This window comes from Cyprinodon tularosa, unplaced genomic scaffold, assembly GCF_016077235.1.
Source record: "Cyprinodon tularosa strain WSP-4 unplaced genomic scaffold, ASM1607723v1 ctg23, whole genome shotgun sequence".
NCBI classification, from domain to species: domain Eukaryota; kingdom Metazoa; phylum Chordata; class Actinopteri; order Cyprinodontiformes; family Cyprinodontidae; genus Cyprinodon; species Cyprinodon tularosa.
In genome coordinates, this window is record NW_024038861.1 from 1,595,404 (window position 1) to 1,616,124 (window position 20,721).

The following is a 20,721-nucleotide window of genomic DNA, read 5'->3' on the forward strand; positions in this document are numbered from 1 at the left end:
ATAATAATAATAATAATAATAATAATAATAATTTATGATCATTATAATTGCTTCTTGGGGTGGTAATTATATATTATTTTCTGTTTTTTTGTTTTATTGTAGGATTATGTGACAGTATGTTCTAATTAATTATTAGTTTCAGTTTTTTCGATTACTATTATTACTTTTTTTTTTTTAAGTGATTCACTCTATTCACATCAGCTTCAAAATATTATCCGTTTGAATCTGATGAACAATAAATAAAATGCGCCATTAAAATCTATAAGGTCTGATTCGGGACATCTCTACGCGGCGTTTTCCAGGGGTCTTTTTTTATTCCTTTGTCCATATATGGAAGGCATTCACTGGACGCGTGTCTATTAAATAGAGTTCAACAATGAAAAAGATCGGAGGACCAAAGGGGCAAGTGGGAGGAGGGCAGCAGGGCGAGGTGAGACTGAATGGAAAGTGTGTGCTGTGTTAGAAGCGCGCGTGTGCGTGTGCGCCCGTGTGCGCTCAGTTAGTGTGGATTTCCTCTCTCGTGTGAGCGACCCGAAATGTGGGGCGACCAACTCTGTCATGTCATCCTTCTCCTCCTCTCTTGTTTCTTCTTCTTCCTGGCTTCTCCTTCCACACTTGCTCAGAGGCAGCGGTAGTAACAGCAGCAGTTGTATCATGGCCAACTTTGCCCCGCCTGTGTCTCTAGAAAGAGTTTAGAGGGGGGGTTACGGTTAGCTCTTATCAAATAAACACAGAGGCACCAGCAGACCCACCGTCCCGGACCTTCAACCCTCTTTCTCCTAATCTCAAGAAGCCCCCCCACCCACCCCAACACCCTCTCCTCCTCCCTATGGAGCCACCCCACCTCTTCTGTTCCACAGCCCTAGCAGCTGTGGTCCCATGTAAATTTTACATGATTGCCGCCTCCTTCTTTTACCCCTCAGCCTGTCCTGACCCCCCCCCCCCCCCCCCCCCAAACAACACCTCACCCCAACCCCCCATATCATGTTGCACATTAATGCACAGTTTATGCAACAGCTCATCTGACGCTGCGCACCGGCTGTCATGTCCGTGCCTTTGGCCGTTGAATTTGCATACGTGATTACAGCGCCTGAAGTGGTTGATTGTTCTTTGCGCAGGTTAGATGATGTTGAAATGCGATATAAGGTGCGGAGGCGGAAGATGGGTATAGGTGGAGAATGGAGGTGGGGGTCCCCTTGACCCCTGAAATGTGAATTAATCCCGCGTAGCTCCGTTTGATTAGGGCATTTTTCTAATTGTTGTCATCAGGAGTTGGCCTATCTGTGCATCTGGAAGCACTTTGACATCCAGGGCTTAAAAGGGGGTTCAAGAACCTCTTTTAAAATAAGCCATGGGGGTTGGGGGCGTGGAGATGAACTGAGGAATTGTTTTATTTCTCCATCTATTAATGTAATTAGTGATCATATGTGTTTAAACAAAGGTTTATCTTGCAGCTTCTGGTATAAGCATTACTTAATTAACAACAAAAACATACTGGGGCCAAAATCCAATTAAATCAACCCCCAATTTCTGTGTGATGGGCCCTTTTTGAAAGTCCTTGATCAGAAAAAAACATTTTGGATTGTTCCTGCTCTAGGACTGATGTAAAGGTCTACTTTGACAGTATTTGTTTCTAAGCTTTCCCTATTTTCCCCTCCTCTCTCTCTCCGTCTCTCCCTCTCTCTCCTTAAAAGGGAGCGGAAGAGTGGGTTGATACCGGTCTCATGTTGCGTATGGATTTTCGTTTATATAATCGATCGAAATGACCCAATACATTGATTTTGAGTTCAGTGTTTTACAAACAAGCGTTTATAGGTCTCGATTTTATGTTAGGGGATGATTCCAATGTGACAACGACAAGCAGAAAGAAAGTCGGTGGATTGTTGATTTCTAAATAAATGACCTAAATACAAACAAATAAATATCCATTGTTTCGTTTATAAAGAGAATCTAAAATGTGACTGGAGAGGGGAGAGGAGGGGGGGAAAAAGAAGAAAAGAAAGGGGAAACAGAAAAAAGACAATATTGTGCTGCCTTTCTCCTTAATCAAATAAAGTGGTGTAAAAAAAAAAAAAAAAAAAAAAACACGCGCACACACGCGTGCACACACACAAAAGCATTTCCTTCCCTCTGAATTTCTCCTTGAATTATATGCCATCACTAGTGTGTGTGATTGCGGAATATTAAATTAAAGTGGGATAAGTCCGCACCGAGGCGGGCTGCGTCCAATCCCCAACTCATTTCCCCTGTTGTAGCACCGCATCACTGCGCTCCTCTCTTTTCAATGACAATGTGCCAAATCTGGGCATTTTGAAAACACTTTCCATATGCTATTATCGGATCGCTACTGAGCAAGAGAAAGACAGGAAAAAAGAAGGAAAACAGAATGCTTACCAAAGGTACCAAAGAGTCTACATTTTTTATATTGCTTCTTCTGTTTTTTTCCACTTTATGCTTTTTGGGGGAATTTAATAAAAAAGAGGTAAGAAGAGGTACATTTTGGAAGCTTTTTTTTCATGGTGGTTTCTGTTTTTTTTTTTTGCGCACCGCTGTTTGATGGCTTTAAGACTCTGTTTGACATTTTAGAGACACTTTATTTTAGGGATTCCGTTCGTTTTCATGGATTTGACCACTTTTTCAGCGTTTTATTGCTGAAAAGTCAAAGGTTGAAAGGCACTTTTCTGTGGGGTGTCCCGTATGTTGAAATGAAGTCCACATTCAAAAGACGCTTTTTATCATTTCTTTTTATTCATTTAAAACGAAATGATTTTGCAGCTTGGAAATTAACCACTTTGTCTTGCCATTTAGGGTTATTCTAACAGTATATTTATTAATTTGCCTTAAACTAGTTTTGAAGGGGGAAATGCATGTTCATTTTGTCTGGATCTGTAGAGTTTGGTTTAAAAGAGTTGGAGATAACTTCTTGTCTGCTGTATAAGGCTTTATGATTTGACGCTTTCTTTGCATGTGTTGTTGCTTGGCGATCAGTGTGGCAGGTTGCGGGTCAGATCTGGGGACTTTAGCGTGGTTTTGTGTGTGAGGGGTCAGCTCTGCAACCCCATGAGGGCGCCGGCGCATAAAGGTTGAAGTCTCGCTGAAGTTTTGAATATTCTAATCCAAAAATAACAAAGAAACCAATATATATCCAGGTGTTTTTCTGGGACGTATTACTTTTTCAATCTCCTTTTCATCAATTGAGGTTTCTAGATCTCAGAGAATATATTGATTGATCGACAATAGTTCAATCCCTTGGCATACCTCAGTGTGTCAAACCAACATGGTAATGTATCCGGACGATTCAAAGGTATTGATCTCCTGGTGTGACATAAGATCACTGAAGGTGTTCAGTGCTACGTTTTGCAAATCAATATTTTAAAAAAATGGCATAAAGATACACAACATTTTATTTCTTTTTTTCCCTTAATTACTCTACTTTAGATTTAATTGCTGCTGATTTAAAACGAAATGTCTTTTGGACAATGTTTTCTTCTTTACGCGGCACACTCGCGCGCACGCCTCCACACTCTGCTTCCCTCTCTCTCTCCCTTACACACACACACACACACACACACACACACACACACACTCCCACAGATTCGGGAGTTTACTGATAAAATCTATAATTAATTGAGGATCTTGCTGATATGGAAATGGGGCAAAATATTAGTTAACGTGTCCTATTGTCAAGCTGCGTCCAGGGAAAGAGCATCGTCTGCCGGGAAGGAGGGTGGGTGGGGACCATAAGGGGGATTTACAAAAAAAAAAAAAAAAGCAAAAGGTTAAGGTAAGCGCAAGCCTATATCAGCCACCCAAATCCGCTTTGCAATTTCTTATTTCTTCTAAAAAAAAAACAAGTAAAATCAAACGCATCTCTGCAAAAAATGTAAACTGAGCGCACCGAGTTAATTCAACAGAAAGTAAGAAACAAGCACATCCTCTTACAGAAATGTAGGAAAAAAAACACACACAAAAAAAAAAATCACACCGATTTATGTAAAGTCCTCCGTTTAGATGCTACAAAGTCGTAAATGATAAATAGGTCCTTTTCCTGCAGCTTTCGGGAAGGCGCGCGCAACGTCCCTGTGGACTTTATGCGCGTTTCGCTGCAGCAGCGGGGTAAACTCGCCTCTCCATGCCGTCTGTGAGCGACGCCTCCCAGGGCTGACGGACTAGCAAACCCCCCTGGAGGACAGGGAAGCAGCTGCAGCTGCAGCAGCAGCAGCCACGGCAGCAGCAGGAGCAAGCGCCTTGAATCCGGGTGGAAAGTGACGCCTCCGTTCATCACCTCGACCCACCCACCCCTCTTTGTCAGAGACCTCTCTAAACCCAGAATAAACAGCCCTGGGTCGGGTCGGGCTTGGATCTTTAGGCTTCTTAAGGATCCAGTTGGTGTAAGTGCAGTGTAGTCAATGTGGCTGCAAAGTAGACCATAGTACTTCACTTGCCAGCAGCAGCAGCCTTATCATCACATCCAAAGTCCCGGCTCATGCAGTTCAATTCACCCCCAGCTTCGATTTTTTTTTCCATGGAGGAGAACAAGATCTCTTGATTTTCTCTCCCGTTTCAGAATGTGGAAAACCTTCCTGTACTGCCCAAAAGCTTCTATTAAGGGACCCGATGGAAGGAAGACAATGAACGATTTGATTTAAAAAGTAAACATAATCAAATAAGCGGGTCACTTTATGAGAATAGTAAATGTAAACTTTGAACATAGAGGGAGATTTCTTTTTTTTCATGACCCTGTATTCGATCTTTTTTTGTTTTTTTATTTTTGTTTGAATCTGTTGAACCCACACGGGCCTCAGCGGCCCCGAAAGGGCAGCAGATGGCTTTAAGACATTAGATAAAATACTGGTTTTGATTTTATTACTTTAATGTTAAGAAAAGTAGAAGTTACACGATATCATTCAATTTAGAAAACAATAGATACCCTGTTAAGATCGTGGCATATGATTCTATATAAATGCATTTCCTGATATGTATTCTGGTATGTTTTGATGCGTGGAATAGGCCAGTTTCCCTGTTTGATTCTCATTTTTTTATGGATTCACTCACACTGTCACTTACATTTAAAGAAAGCTGTCTTCCAATTTTTTAAATGCTTAAAACTGAATCCAGTAGGAACATCAATATGTAGTTAAAAAAAAAACATAAATTCACATAATCTACAAAGACTCAGTCTCATTCCGCGTTCAGTTCACCTGTGGTGTCATAATCAATAAAATCCAGCTGATATGATGCACTTTAAACAGCAAGCGCAAACTTTAAAGGTAATCAATTCCTTGGAAAATCAAAACACATAAAAGGAACTATGTTTTTTAATTTGAATGTTCATTTGTAGAATGAAAGGGAAAATAGAGTTTTAGTATTAGAAGTCATTAGAAGGAGATAGTTGTCTGTGTGATTTGGCCCCTCGGAGAGAAACAGCACAAAAGGGATTTTCTGGGCGCATGGACCTCTGCGGCCGCCAGGGCTCCGTTTGCGCGTCATTTGCAATGTGGAGACTGTTGATCAACTCACTAATTACACTTCTCTCCACTCTCCCTCCCTCTCCGTCTCCTTTTTTTCTGCTCCCTCCCTCTCTTCTCTCTCTCTCTCTCTCTCTCCCCTCTCTCTCTCTCCCATTCGCCCTCTCTCTCTCTCTGTCTCTCTACCCATTCCCAGAGTGCATATCGGGAAATAGACACACAAAGACATGCGCACTCAACTTAATCAGCCATTTTTTAAACAGGGCTAAAACGATAATAATTAGCAGAATAAAGACATATCGGATTTTCATTTCCTTTCCTCCGTTACCCCGACCTCCCGTCCAACGAGAGAAACTGCGAGGCAACCCCCGTCGACACATCGTTTCCACCGCCACCGGAACCAAAATAAGGGATAGCTCTCCAAAAAACGCTTGTCATTTGTGATTTTTTTTTTTTTTACCCAGTTTTTTCCATCATAAAGTTGGAGGATTATTGTAATTTTCCTTTTCCACGTTTTTTTTCTTTTTTTTTTTTTATTGTCTAATTTCGGAAGCCGCTGGATGTGACTGTTTTACAAAGCCAAGAGCGGAGAGTGGAGCGGAGGTGACGCTTTTGGAGGGGGAAGAAAGTAAGTTTTTTTTTCTGCTTTCCACCTCTCCCTTTAACTTTTATTGAGTAGTTTGGGGGTGCGTGTGTTCAAATGTAGGGGTCGGGTATCGATTATCTATCTGAGTGGAGGATCTTTGGCACCGGGGTTGCCCGGATAACAGGTGCTGGGTGTTTTTTAGTCCACAACACAGAGAGGGGGGGATACGGTGATGATAGTGTAACTCCAGCGCTTTGGCTACAAGCGACCGTCAGGATTGGAGACGTTTTGGTTTTTTCCGGATGTGTTCATGGGGAAAACATACAGAACACAATCCGATTTTTGCAAAGTTGACGTGAATTTCGGCTGATCTTGAATTGTTTGGGGATTTATTGAAAAATAAAATAAAAGGAAGCGTGAGAGAAGACGAGCGGCTGTGGCTTTGCATCGCGGATCTGCCTTTTCCTGGAGTCCGTTCCCTTCTCGGACATGTCCGCTTCCAGCTTCTTCCCTCTCGATGCGTCCGGTTTCTCGTTTCCAGTCATCGTACCGAGCCACCACCAACCTTAACCCCCCCATAGAGTCCAGTTTAAGACGCACTTTGGATGCGCTCAAAGCCACTTTTATTTGTTTGTTTGTTTAAGTCGGGTTTTACGCACGAGTCTCTCTCCCGCGACACGGTCCCCTCTCTACACGATTGCACTTTTACAAACAAAAAAAAGCCTCTTTCAAACGTTTTTCCTCCTTCTTTTTGTTGCTGTTGCTTTTCAGCCACACAGTCCCGATTGAGCAGCATGTGTTTGCTACTACCTGCTGGACTTAGAGAGCGGTTTGGTTTCTACCGAAGCTCGAGCAGATGCGTCGCCTGGAAGCGGAGAGCGATCGCTGGGCTGCTGATCGCACGGGGTCCCTTTAAAAACACAAAACTCCCGGTTCTCCTGAATTTCCCAGACATAAGCATCTTAAAAATTAGACTTCATCCTCAGCATATATAGTTATTCTCATCAATAGATTTTTATGCATTTTTTTCTACATAAACTTATATTTTTTAGCCATACCATAAAAGCATTGGTACAGTGCTAATGACATTCTTGCATAAATTCATTTTCTTAATATTGACCCCAGAATATGCTGGTTGTAATTAATATGATTTTGGAATAGAGCTTTGTATTCTTTACATCCGGTGGCTGTTTTTGTTTTCTTAGCTCGGCGGGGTGGGTGGAGGGAGGAGGTGGGGGGGCATCGATTGCACAGGATGATAAAAAAAAAACAAAACAAAAAACACCGGGGCCAAGGGGCCGGTCACCTTCCATTCCGGGTATGCGAAGGAATAGTCGGGAAGGAATAGTCGCTCTGGGTCAACGGTACGCAAATATGAGCGATTTCACAGGGATGCTTTTTGTGCCCTTTCTCATTCGAATAACGTATTTATTTACCACCAAAAATTAAATTTCTATTTTTAGACAGTTCATCACAGATAATTTCATTTAAATTATTGGATGCATTAGATTTTTCTAAAGAGTAAATACATTTATAGAAAAATTAGAAATACAGAATAAATGAAATTTAGAATAACAATACTGGTTCCATATAGTTTTTTTTATTCTTAATTTTATAATTGTAATAATAAATATCAATATTTTTTTTTTATTTCAATTTAAAAACTGAAATACAATAGACTATGCACCCTATCTTTCTTCATCTAATACATTATATGTTTCCACTTATTTTCATGTTTATAAAGCCAAGGATTGATTTGTATTAGACAGGATGGATCTTCTGTTTCGCAGACAACCCAGCTGCATTTAAACAAAAGCCTCTATTTCAACACCAAAACACGCAGCCAAGGCCTGATAGAAGAATCATAATTTAGAAACGGGATAATCCTGTCTAATTGCATTGAATTTCATCAGTTAATGATGGTGTTATCTCACACTATATTATTCCATAATAAAAATAATAATTTATATTCTGCTTTGTTACTTTTATCCTTTATGTCTTGCAAATATATTTTGATTTTCTGCTTTATAATTGCAGAATTTTAGGATTCTTGTTTTTGTTTTTCTGTTCTGGGTGCACTTTTGTGTATCGCTCTTCTTGTTAGTTAAGCAATTCACAACATTCATTTTACCCATGGTAGAAGGAGGGCTAAACACACACACACACACACACACACACATAGTGTAAAAGATGACCAGACAGCCCTGGAAGGACAAAAGCTGTTGGCTTGAAAATGCTTCTTGATTATTAAAAGCTAATGCATTTTCAGCATTGCAGCCCTCATTAAGGGTGTGGATGGAGGGGGGCAAGAGGGATGAGAGGGTACTGGAAGGAGGAGAGAGAGAGAGGGGGAGAGAGAGAGAAAGACAGGGGCTGAGTCTGTCCTATAACTCCTGGGTCTAAGACACATGCAGCTAGAAGATTGGCTCGGGCCTCTCCTAGGGGTCGACAATGTGTCATTTCCACCCGGCTAGATTGCCCTCTGCCTATCTGATATTAATGTGCAAATCAATATTTCAGGGATTAAATTTCCCTTCTTCATTTTTTATGGTTTCTACCTCAATAAGTCTCCCATCTAATAGAGGAGGCTGGATGATTTAGAAGCCTTTGCTGCAGAAAGAGACAGAAAGAAATAGAGAGGAGCTTTGCAACAAGGCTACGGCTGCATTTTAATGTTCCTCTATGTGGATCTCCCATAGGCCCTCAGTAAAGAGGGCTATGTTACTGCCTTACAGTGTAAAAGCGGTCAATTTGACTAAAAAGGAAGAATAGGAAAATAGGAGCATGGTTGAATACTTAAGACGCTGTGGTAATCCGAGAAGCAGGTATTAGTTAAGGGCGAGCTTCCCCCCCGCCTCAAAAAGACACACGCGGAGCTACATCCGAACTTGCATTACCAGCCTTCATGCTTCAGTGAGCAGTGTAGCTCGCTACACGCTGGACTGCTGGAGCAATATCCATTTTTTCTTCTTTATTTTTTAGCTTTTTTGAATAGGCAACCATCGACACCAATTGAAGAGATTTACTCTCCTGCATAATAACATCTGGCGTGCGCGTGTGATCGAAATGAATAACTCTGACACAATGACCTGCGTATGATTATCGGGGAAGGGAGGAGCATATTACCATAGCCATAATGCTGCATCTCATTGAGAGTCAACTAAATGAGGTTGGACCTTCTGACTCCCAATAGACATTCATTAAGGGACAGCACACACAGAGGCTTCTGTCTAGCAATAGGTGTGTGTCCGTGAGTGTGTGTTTATTTGATTTGCCTTGGTGTACCATCTGGTGCGTGTATAGTGCACGCATGTGTCCTTGTGTGTCCAGCAGCAGCAGCACAGTGTGAATTTCCCTCCATTCAGCCCATATACTCCCCTCATTCACCCTCTGCTGCAGAGCAGTGTAGACTGTTTTAACATACCCTCGATAGGTAGAGTGTCAGCGATTGAAAGCAAGAAAAGAGAAGGAAAAAGAGACAGAGGAAGAAGCACAAAAGAACTCTAATTGTAGCTCGACCGCTTGGCTTCCTCCCTGATTCACGGCCATTACAATGTGAAAAGCACAACCGCCTGTCCTCCATTATCAAAACGGCAGGCCTACACACTCTCACATCCATGCACACATGCTCCCTGGAGGGAATCTTGTAGGTTCTTTTTCTTTGTCTTTTATCAATAGCTCAAATAATTGTTGTCATTCTTGGCACCTGCTTTCTTTGTTTTTATAGTATTGGAAAAGTCCAGAATTTTCTTTATTTAAAAGATTTATGCTTGAATTTAGGAGGTAAAAATTAGGTTAAGATGTGTAAATGCACTTGTTTTTACAGTTGGGGTAAATTTGTCCTGTTTCAGGCTGTTTCTTGTATACCTCTTATCCCTCTGATTTTCTTCCGTGTAACATCTATTAAGGAACGCTTTTAAAATCTGTACTTTTTGATGCAGAGATATTCAAGGTCTGAACCTTTTTTGCATGTGTGTTTTTGTGTGTGTTTGTGATGGTTAGGGATGTGCAGTAGTAATGGTCTCAGGATCTTCTGGCCCAGAGACTCCTGAACAGGGGAGACGCTAAGAAGTTCACTACAGCTCAACATCATGTCTGAAAGGGGTGGGGGGTGGGGGGGTTACCGTGTCAGCCCTCGGGCACCACTACTAACACACTGTTTCTTTCTATCTTTCACACACACACATATACCGACACACACATAAGTAAGACGCGGAGGAGGGTTAAAGACTTGGAACAAGATCAAGCCCATGCAAAGCTCCTGGGGAGGGTACTTGTGAATATGCGAGTTTTAGTGTAATTAGCACTTAATTATATTAACATATGCAAATTGTCAGGCGGAGAGCTTGTACTGCCGGTGGGTATGGGCTAAGATACAAGTGCGTCTATTGTACCGAGGCAGCAGAAAAGAGAATAATGGGTATGTGTAAGGCAACAAGCCAGCAGCAAGCAGCCAGCCCTCAGCACTAGCACCTAACAAGCTAGATCATTTAAATCTATGGATGGACAAATTTCATTAGTCACCTTGACAACATTTCTGATTGTCCTGACTAATGTCCCTGTGGTAATGGCTGGGATGAGTACAGTCTTCCCCCTTCCACCTCCAAAAGTAGAAAATAGGACTGATTGTTCAGATTGAACAAGTCCACAATGACTTGTCTTTACAACGTTTCGCTACTGTGAGTATTTGCATATTCAAAAATACTCTGTCTGCTCAATGCTTGTGTTTGCATGTTTGCAGGCAAGCAGCTTGCATGTGGAGGCAACATACTGGGATGAGGGAAACAACAGATCATTTGTGTATAGCATATATATCTCACATACAGTCCATACAGCAAGACGATTGAGTAAAGAGGGGAACTTGTGGAGGCCTGTATGGCAGTTTGACTGGACTTTTGTTATGAGGTTTTTATACAGCTGGGATTTTGAAAAGGGGATGCTTGAAACAGAGGGACAACAGTGAGGTGCCATCCCCTCTCTTTATTTCATCTAAATATCTAATTATAAGACATTTAAAGTCAAACCCCCAACAGAGCAACCTGACTTCCTTGTATTCAGGGAGGGTGGACTAACATTTAATGTGCTCTGCTTTCTGATAGCCAAAGGTGGATAGAGACTGGGCCTAGTTGGCGCTACTAGTACTTGCATGCTAATCCTGTTTTTTGACAGGAACGTAAACTGATATAATTGCTTTTCAGAGGCAGGAACGGCAGTTTATACAAGTGTGAAAGCACGGGAAAGGGGATTAGCATTATTTTGCATAATGCTGGGCAGGCGCTGAATGGGGCATTGAACGCTTGACTGGGTGACAGAGATGAAAGAGAGATGAAATGCTCTACCCCTGTGCTCTCTCTCTCTCTCTCTCCCTCTCTCTGTCTCTCCTCTCTCTCTCTCTCCGCCTGCCCCTGTCTCCCAGGCCCCTACTAGTACTCGACTGTCTGTGCTAGGGAGAACCCCGGAAACACAAGACCAGTGTTTTCAGGTGTTTGTTCAGATGCCAGCAGACAGAAGTTGTCATGAGGAGCAATATGTATGATAATAGAGCAACAGTGGAGACTAGTAAAATCCCTAAGCCTCCATATATATACTAAACTGGATCCCTAAAGCACTGGAGTGTACAATTATGTCGTAGATGGTCGTGGCTCAGGTAGTATTTACATGGAAGGAAGGGAGCGGCTTTCATGGATCAAATCGAACTACGCTGCTCTTACATTTTCCTTTATTGGGATGTTTGCCGAGGATTTGGTGGGATATCATCCGGACTGAAGCAACTGTGAAATTTTGAAGCAGGTGTGTTTTATGGGATTGCCTGCGTGTGTGTGTGTGTGTGGGTGTGAGAGTACGGAAAGCGCGCAATGGTAGTGAGGCAGCCTAAAATCACCACCTTGACTTCCATATGACCAAGCTCTACATTGTAAGTAATTTATAATCAACCGTTTTCGTCGGGTGCATGGAAAAGATCCAGGGTTAAGGGAGGGGCACAAGGTTAGATGGTGGAGAACATGAGCAGCACAAAGGCCGGTGTGGCCTGTTTTTGTTGTCTCTCATTGGACGGGATACTCTTTCTTTGACCTTTTGCACGCCTTTCTTCGCCTTTCATATGCTAATCCCTGGACAGACCCGAGGAGGAAACATGCTGGAGCTGAGTGGAGGAGGACAAAGACTTGCTCTCTTATTCTCTGCCTCCTTTCCACGCTATATCTCCTCTTTTCTTGCTTCTTCCCCTCTCAAACAACTTGACAGATTTTGGCATGAAAGGAAGTGAGTGCTTAGTGGATGAGAAAGGTGGGGATGCCATTCTCACTGTGACCCACACCACCTGTGAGGATCAAGTGTGCTGCAGAGATCCTTAGTTATGTGTATGTGGAGTTTTATCTGGAGTGGTCCTTGTGGTGTGTATTGACATTCGGAAATATTGTGAACCATCCTGCTGGTAGTGTTATAGCACAGGCTGAGTCAGTTAAGGAGAGATTTGTTGCTTTTCTTGTAGCTCCAGTCAGGTTGTTGTAATAGCTCTATATTTTTCCTGTCTCTCTCAGCTTTGGCAACTTCTTTCAACCAGTAAAAGGACTGTCTCTGACGGGGTAAAAGGATACTAATATAGTTACTAAAACCCTCCCCTAACATAATAATCCAGTGCACTACTCTTGAACATGACGTTATTTCAAGGCTCTGTTGGCTCTGTTATGGGAAGGGGGCATGTTATCTGTAGGAAATGTAATTTTTGTCCTCATTGAAATTGTTCATTATTGAGCGCGGTTATCTAAATGTTTTTGTTGCTGTTGGGCCAGCGCCAGCAAGGATTGCGTTACCCTCTCTCTCATGTCTCTATCCCTCTTGCTCTCTCTCTCCTTCTCTCTCTCACATCTCGGCAAGCCTTCATCGGTCTCTTAAGGGAAAATAGAAAGTGGGGGATTTTTCTCTACCCTCTGTGCTCCGTCCTGTTCTCAGGCTTTCCTGCCTATTTTGCATCAGCCATCCTATACAGGATATTAGCCATGGAAAAACATGGGTTTGAGTATTTGAAATAATATGTTTATCCTTTTCATTTCAAAGTGGAAGTGGGGGTATTTCAAAGGGTGGGGAAAGAACAATCAGGACTGTGTGTTTGGGTATTCTATCTGTTTGATCAGAGGTCCTGTGGGCCTTGTGGGTGACAGAGATTCTGAAATTTATGTCAGATAAGATAGGCCGGTGAAAAAATGAGGCTGATCACTCTCCCTGTATGTTCTTGCGTCGATATATAAGGTTCTCGTATGCTTTCAACTATAAAGTAGTCAACTAAAGATTATTAAGCAGTTTATTTATATATATATCATTATATATATATGTATATATATAAATATATATTTTTATATATATATAGCTTTAATTTAGCTTTAATATAAAATATTTAGAAAGGTCATATTTATACATATATCAGATAAAAGGAAGACAGCTCATTTGTTTACTTTTTAAAATCTGGATAGAAGTGTATGTTTGTATCCATCTCAATCTCATCTCATTTCATCTAAATGAAATTCAGTCCATCCAACACCACTTACAAGTCTGATCATTTGTAAACTAATTCAATTTCTATGTTAATTCAGCTGTACTGTGAAGATATTAGGTCAGGTAAACTTAAGGCCGAAGCTCTTGAGATCTGACAGAGCACAGTTGAATTAAAGTTTTGAAAATGGAAAGAAAGAGTTTACTATTACTACTCTACTAAGACACTGGCTATGTCTGCCAAGAAGCTAACAACATAGCCCAGAACACACCATTCCCTCTGTGGATCAGGGTGTTGACAGCCAAGGAAGAGGTGCTTCACTTGCATTTATTTAGGGAATCTACAAATATTTCAGTGCTTAGTTCTGAACATCAGGGTCTAAATGCAAATGCAAAACTTTTTTTCTTTTTTTAAATTTGATAAAAAAGAAAAATGTGTATCCTTTTTGAGTCCTTGTTGGTATATCACATGGCAATAAAAAACAATAGATGTAAAATGTAAAAAGATGTAAAATGTTTAAGGGCTATAGTTACTTTTGTAATTTACTATATATGCAGACCTGGTCATTATGCTCTGACATTGCTTGTCCTTTACACTTCAAATTGCATTTGCCGTGAAGGACACTTCCTCAGCTCTTCAGCTGCACGTGAGAGCCTCAAAGTTCTCCCTCACATATTCTCCAAAGTGTTTAGCAGCCTGTTTTTTTTTTTGTTTTTTTTTTTTTTTTTAGAAAGGTTTGTCCCTCTTGTACATAACAAGGAAACAATGTGTGGTACAAAAGGTTATATGCCACATTCTATCGATTGCTCTCAGAAGAATTTTCAAAGCTATGAAAGCTGGCAAGATAGAAACAAAAACCATGAAAAATATGCACAACTACCTCATTCAAACAGAAGAGGCAGCAATCTGACTTTAGAGGAGGCAACAATAAAAAAAAAACTGTTGATGAATGACTAAGTCTCTCCAGGTTTTAGAAAAAGAAGCCCACAATAGCGCAAGACGTCTCATGACAAATGATACATTCTCTTCCCTGTTGGCCAAAGACAAAGGAAAGGATTGAAAAGTCATAGAGCCCAGTCACAAGATCTGCACATTAATAGACCTCAAGGAAAGACTGAAATGTGAGATAGAGTGAGACTGTGTCAACAGGAAATAATCATAAATATTATTGTTGATTACTTAAAAAAAGTCTCTATGTCGGTGTGAAATCTGTATGCTGAAGATTTGTGACTCGGAATCATCTTGAATGGCTAAATTCTTTGCACAAATAAGGAACCTGAGTGTTTTAATTATTTGCATCATAAATAACAGCTCAAACAATAAACAAACTATGTAAAAAGCACGATTTAAGGGGATACATACTGTGCAGACTATAAAACTAAACATAGCAATATGTGCAATATCTTTTCAGAAATAGCTGATTGTCTTTTGGTATTCCTGAAGGCAAAAGCATGTGGATATCAAGGCCATTGGCAAGGTTTGTCAAGGAATAAGTGGTCAATTAATTATGCATGACTCATGGCCTTAAACAAACAGTGTAATGAGAGTTGAAATGAAGAAACTCGAGAAATTGATTTGGATGCAAGGGGATTCTGGTTAGTATTAAAATCCAGAATCCAATGACATATAAAGAATCCTAATGCACAATTTGAGGAATGTACGGAGATAGCATTATAAAACAATTTGTGCATGAAGTCCCTGCTAAAACAGAGTTTGTCTATGGTACGCTAAGGATTAAATCACCGTTCTAGTTCCAGTTGCTAAAATACTCCGAAAGCCACACTAAATAAGTCTTGATGTGTCCAATTCGTATTTGCTGAATTAATAGCAATAAAATAAATTGCAAACGATTTGTTTTTCTTGTGTGGGTCTCAGTCTATTCCAAAGCGGAGAAGCAAACATGTGTATCCACAACTCCCCAAGGAGGTTTAAGCCAAAAGTATCACTCTCAGAACCCAACTTCTTTTTCTGGCCTGGCACCAGCTGTGGAATAATCTAAAATTATTTGCTTTTCGAGAAGGAAGGGAAAAAAAAAAGGAAAGACAAGACTCCTCTTTTCTGTGACAGTAAAGAAGAAGAGCAGAGCAGGCACTGGAATGTTCTTGTATATGAAATTGCAGGTATTAACAAGGCTCGTTTTGTCAGTGGTTTTCACTGATGTATCAGGTCTCTGCACCTAGACTAAATAGTGAGGGGAGTTTTGCTTTGTTTCATCCCGGCAAAGATGAGCAGATATTGGAAGGTCTTTGGAGGAGCGGCTAAAAAAGCAAAGTATTTTGAAGAATGGACCTCTTCCTTAACGTTATACCCAAACAACTGTCACAGCATAGTGATGGATAGTCTGTTAGTTAGCTTGCTGGAGACCCTCAGTTATATCTCTGGTATATTTTAAAATGAAAAGTACAAGTTTTGTTTCAACCTTTACACTTTTTATTTCATTTTTTTTTTTATCTGACCTCACCACCAAATTACTCTGTAGTTATTGCAAAATAAGTCATTTGTACATTGTTTTGTCAATAGCTTCCATAGATTTGTTACATAAACAGCAATGCCCCATTACTATACAGAGAGAATTAAAACATTGTGAGCTTGTTACTATTTTTCTTATGTATGGGAAATAGAAAGGTAATGGCCCATTTTTATCTTGGTTCTTTCTCTGCAGGCTGGCCTAGATGTGCCTCGTGGGGTGTTTATTTGATAAAAGAATATTGTGGGGTTAATCTGAAACTATGCTAATTACATGTGACAGTTGTTTGTTTGTAGTAAAATCCAATTAAATTGTACACTTTTCCACTCCTCTGCTCATTTTTTTTTTTTTTCGTTCTTCTTGCAGTTCTCTGCTATCCTCCTACGGTAACAAGGGAAAGAGCCTATGATGGGATAAATAACAACTGAGCTTTGCTTGTGGGTTTTTTGTGAGAAGAGGGCAAACTCACAACAGCTGTCAGAAAAAGGGGGTTTGTTTAAAAAGCAAATGGCTTTGGTCTAAAGTTCATTTGGAGACCTCTCTAATTAAATAGAGAGCCGAAAGCTTAAGTTAATTAGTAATTCCCTGGGTCCAGAAATTAGACCTGTCACGAGTAGTCAAGCTCTTGGAAAGCCCAAAAGGTATTGTATGTTTTTCCACACACCCCTGTTCCGCTTCCATCTTTATTTAACTAAATGGGTGTTCATTTGTGTTTTTTTTTTCTAATGCAAGGTAAGCAGATTTCTTTTCTGTTAAAATGCTCAAGACATTAATGATCTTTTTGTGGCGTGTCAGAGAGGTGTTCAGGGGATGTTTTAGTCAGCGGCGCATAGCTCGTGGCGTCAGCCAGGATACCTGCCCTATGATTATGTTTATGAAACTAATGACAGGGTCGGGAACCTGCCAAGCACCTTCTTTAGAAACAATGGGGACCTGAACTTTAAACTTTGTGTTCACTCCTGAAAAAGAATCGGAAGATTTGGCCAGTATGGCTAAAAGATAACAATAAAATATCTGAATATTTTGTGATGTCCTTTTCTTTTCTCTCTCTTTGCTGTGTGGGTCTGTAATCAGCCTGATAAGCGCAGGTTTAGCAAGCATAAATCAGCTGACTGTGACACACAGGAGAGACAAGGTGTCCCTACCTGTTTGGACCATAATTGAGTAATAATAAGGATTTGAGACAGCCAGCAAACACACGACTGCTGTAAAACCTATTGAGTTGAACAATGTTTTCTTTAACATATTTCTATGTTTCTGCTTGATACTGATAGAAATCTTTCACCAGTTGGCTCAACATTTGTGACATTTTGTTTTCCTAAAAAGGAATTTGGCAACACATAGCAGGAGTTGCTACAGTAGTTTGTAACGCTTAATAATAGCCTTTGGAGTATCAGCAGGACCTCCTGGTCTTGCAAAACACTTTTCGGAGCTGGAAAATAACCACTATGATTTTTTTTTTTCTTCAGGATACTAGGTCGAGTTGTAAATATATACCTACTCATGGTGTATTGGACTTTTCATCACATACAATTAGCAGAGAGCCTGAAACACATGGTATTCCATGTAGTATAACCCAGCCATTTATATTTACCAGGTGGATATGAAATGCCTGCGTCAGAGGCTCCTCACTGTGTCTGTGCACACTATCCTTGACTGACGTGGACAGTGTTTGCTTAACCTCTTCTGTGCTGCACCACCAAGGCCTTGTCCATTTAAGTGTCTGTGTGTGTGTGTGTTTGGTATGTCTCAGCTATGGGAGTTTTCTCTTTTCATGGTCCCAACGGTTCTTAGTTTTTTTTTTGTTTTGTTTTTTAAAGAACTGGCTGAGAGGCACGGTGAGATAGAAGAAAATCCCAATCACGTCAAATAAGTGGTAGTTTATTTTTTTATTTGAGGGTGCATATTATTATGCATATGCATGAACCCCAAGAGAAAACATTTGCTTTTAGATTTTTTTTCAGGATTTGTATTTAGCAGGATTATTAATTTTAGTGGAAAATAATCCCACCCTGTCACCCCCTTTGGCTTGATGTGTTTTTTTGCAGAGAGGAGGTGTCTATGCATGTGTATGGTCTCATGATTTGGTATCATCCAAAGATAAGGCTATGATTTATGTAACAGCTTAACCCTCTCATATTGTGTATGTTGTGCCTTACAAGAGCATGATGAGCACAGTAGATTAATATTTATTTAGCACAGGCAAATCAAGGATTAAGCAGTCATCATTTTAGCACTAATCCATGTCTCTAGTGAGATGCAGAGACAAAGCAGAGCAGATTAATACACACATAACACTGCAACACAACAATTAGAAGGTGACTTGCTTTGGTTTGTTGTCCACAGGAAAGGGTGGCTAGTCGATGTGCAAACATTTACAAAAAACACCAATCCCAAGTTGTGTTTTTCTCTTCCTGAATGCTAACCTTTCCTCATTTTCACAGCTCCCTATCCATCCTGAGAAGAATCCCTCATTGAAATTAGTGGTGGTTTGTCTGAATCCCTCATCTGACGTAAATGTGTCTCATGATCTTTCCACTGTCCGAACACACACATGCACGCTTTCGCGGATTCACTCGCACCAACTGACACACATGCATGAGCAATGAATACTTCTTTTTTAGCTTCGACCACGTGGGAGTGGGACAGTTTGCTTAAACTGTGTAAGTTAGTGTGTTTGAGTTCGTGTGTGATTACGTGGGACTCTGTAAATAAAATTACATTCTTTGCTAATTGAGTTTCGCTGCTGTTCTGGAGATGTGACAAAAAAGATGAAGGGTCCCTATGTTTTTGGTTAGGTTTTCTTATTGCAAATGTTTGCATGTGTCTGTGAAGTGCTAATCTATTTTGTTTTTTAGCACTCTCTTATTCCTTAAACGAGGGATCTGTGTACCTTTTAGAGTTTACACGTTCTATCCTTTAGTAAAATACTCAAGAAAATCAACATTGTGTGATTTAACTTTTGTGTGAAGGAGGAACCCATGGCATAGCAAAGAGCAACAGAAAACAAAAAAGGGATCTAAAAGAGCAAAACAGATCTGTTTTAGAGATGTATTGGTGGCGTGAGTCGGGGGGGCGGGGGGCTAAGGGAGGACTCCATACCAGATGTTATGCTGATTGAGAGAAAGTAAAAAGAAAAGAGATAAATAAAGCAAATGAACAGATGAGTCGTGCTGTGACAGAGAAAGACGGGGGTAAGCAGAAAGAGAGCGAATGCCATCCTCGGTTCCCCTTTGCCCTCTTTCCTCTCTTTCACCCAGCCCCTGAATGTTAATGGCTTTTCTGACCCTCACCCTATGCCCCCCCCCTCATCCCCTCCCAATGTGCACACACATATATCCCTCCCCATGGACACTACCGCATTGTTTGTGGTAGGGCTTCTATTCTTTCAAACTTAATTACCTTCTTGGCTTTTGTGGCATCAGGGGCTGGAAGTTTTGCTCCTTGACAGTGGAGGTCGTCACACATTCTTCACAGCACGGCGTTTGGTTGGAGAAGTTATGGGGTGCAGGGAGTAGTTAAAAAAAGTGAGAGGAAGAGTCCATATCATCAAACTCCACTGTCCTGGACTCCCAAGGTAGCTTAAGTAACTCTTAGTGCACGTGCACACAGGCATGCCTGGTCGTAATAGCCAGGACATAGGCTGCCCTTTGTTTGTGCGGTTCACTTCCAATCAAGCCTAATTAACTAGAGAGTGTTTCCAGATTGTCGGCAAAAGAAAATTCCCCACTTTTTTTTTTCACTCCACTCGGTCTTTGCTGTTTTGAGTTCGTGCAAAGGGAGGGAAAATGTGGAGGCATTAGCTATGTAGATTGGCTTCTCCTTTGATGCCAGAAAAAATCTTTAGCAAGGGCAGTAAGTAGTGACTGTGACCCAGCGGTGTCTCACTGTTTATTTTTCTGTTTCACATTGAATTTAGTCTGAAAAATAGCTTCTTAAAAGCTGTGAGGCTTAGGCATATATTTAGACTGGCCTTCATAAGCATAAAGTCCATTTGTAAGAATCTTAAATCCAGTCAACGTTTAATCCATTAAAACTTGTCTATAAGATGTTACATCGCTGACACTGATCTATAGGGGAAGATTTCACACAAGGGTCATGAACTAAAGCTGAATTTGAAATCTTTGGGTATTAAAGGTTTAGGTTTGTAATGTAATCAGATTTTAAACCAGAAAGAACGAATCCAAGGCCTGTTATGAAGGTTAGCTAAAACAATAAGGCCAGATTGCAGTCCTCATATACATTGTAAAAACTCACAGCATGTTTTTATCCATATAACTCCTGTAAATATCATTTGTTACTTTTCATCTCCAGTGTCAACCTGCTTTCTTTTTCCTTAACAATGAAATATCAGCCTGAGGGGAGTTGGGTGTAATGTTACCTGAGCAACCTATGAGACCAATTTACTTGTCATCAACCTGAGGATAGAACCCACATACCTGGTCTCCGAAAAGGATAAAAATGCCTCCTCTGTCCTCTACATTTTTCCCTCATAACCCCCCTCCTGTATACCTCATCTTTCTTTCCTTTACCCCCTTTAACAGTCCTACCTCATTGGTGTAAAGCAGTGTTAGTTTTGATTTTCTTAAAGTCATTTTCAGCTGTGTAAAGAATCTGTTAAACAGGATTGCTATGTTAGAGTGGATCTTAATTTGCCTCTTGGATGCCCAGTGCAATAATGACAAGGTGTCTTTTTGTAATGAAGGCCTTT

The 20,721-nt window shown here is 40.7% G+C and overlaps 1 protein-coding gene across 4 annotated transcripts in view; it reads left to right on the forward strand.

Annotated features, from left to right (window-relative positions):
* The first annotated feature begins 2,218 nt into the window (after positions 1 to 2,218).
* zfhx4 (zinc finger homeobox 4) overlaps positions 2,219 to 20,721 on the forward strand; it is an 88,770-nt gene continuing 70,267 nt past the window's right edge. Inside the window, exon 1 of one of the 4 annotated variants that reach the window (XM_038286775.1) lies at positions 2,219 to 2,482. The gene's annotated coding sequence lies outside the window, so the exon portion shown is untranslated. Of the gene's footprint in view, positions 2,483 to 5,646; positions 6,097 to 11,523; positions 11,845 to 20,721 lie in introns of those variants that run through there. The other 3 variants (XM_038286774.1, XM_038286773.1, XM_038286776.1) reach the window with 3 other exon arrangements.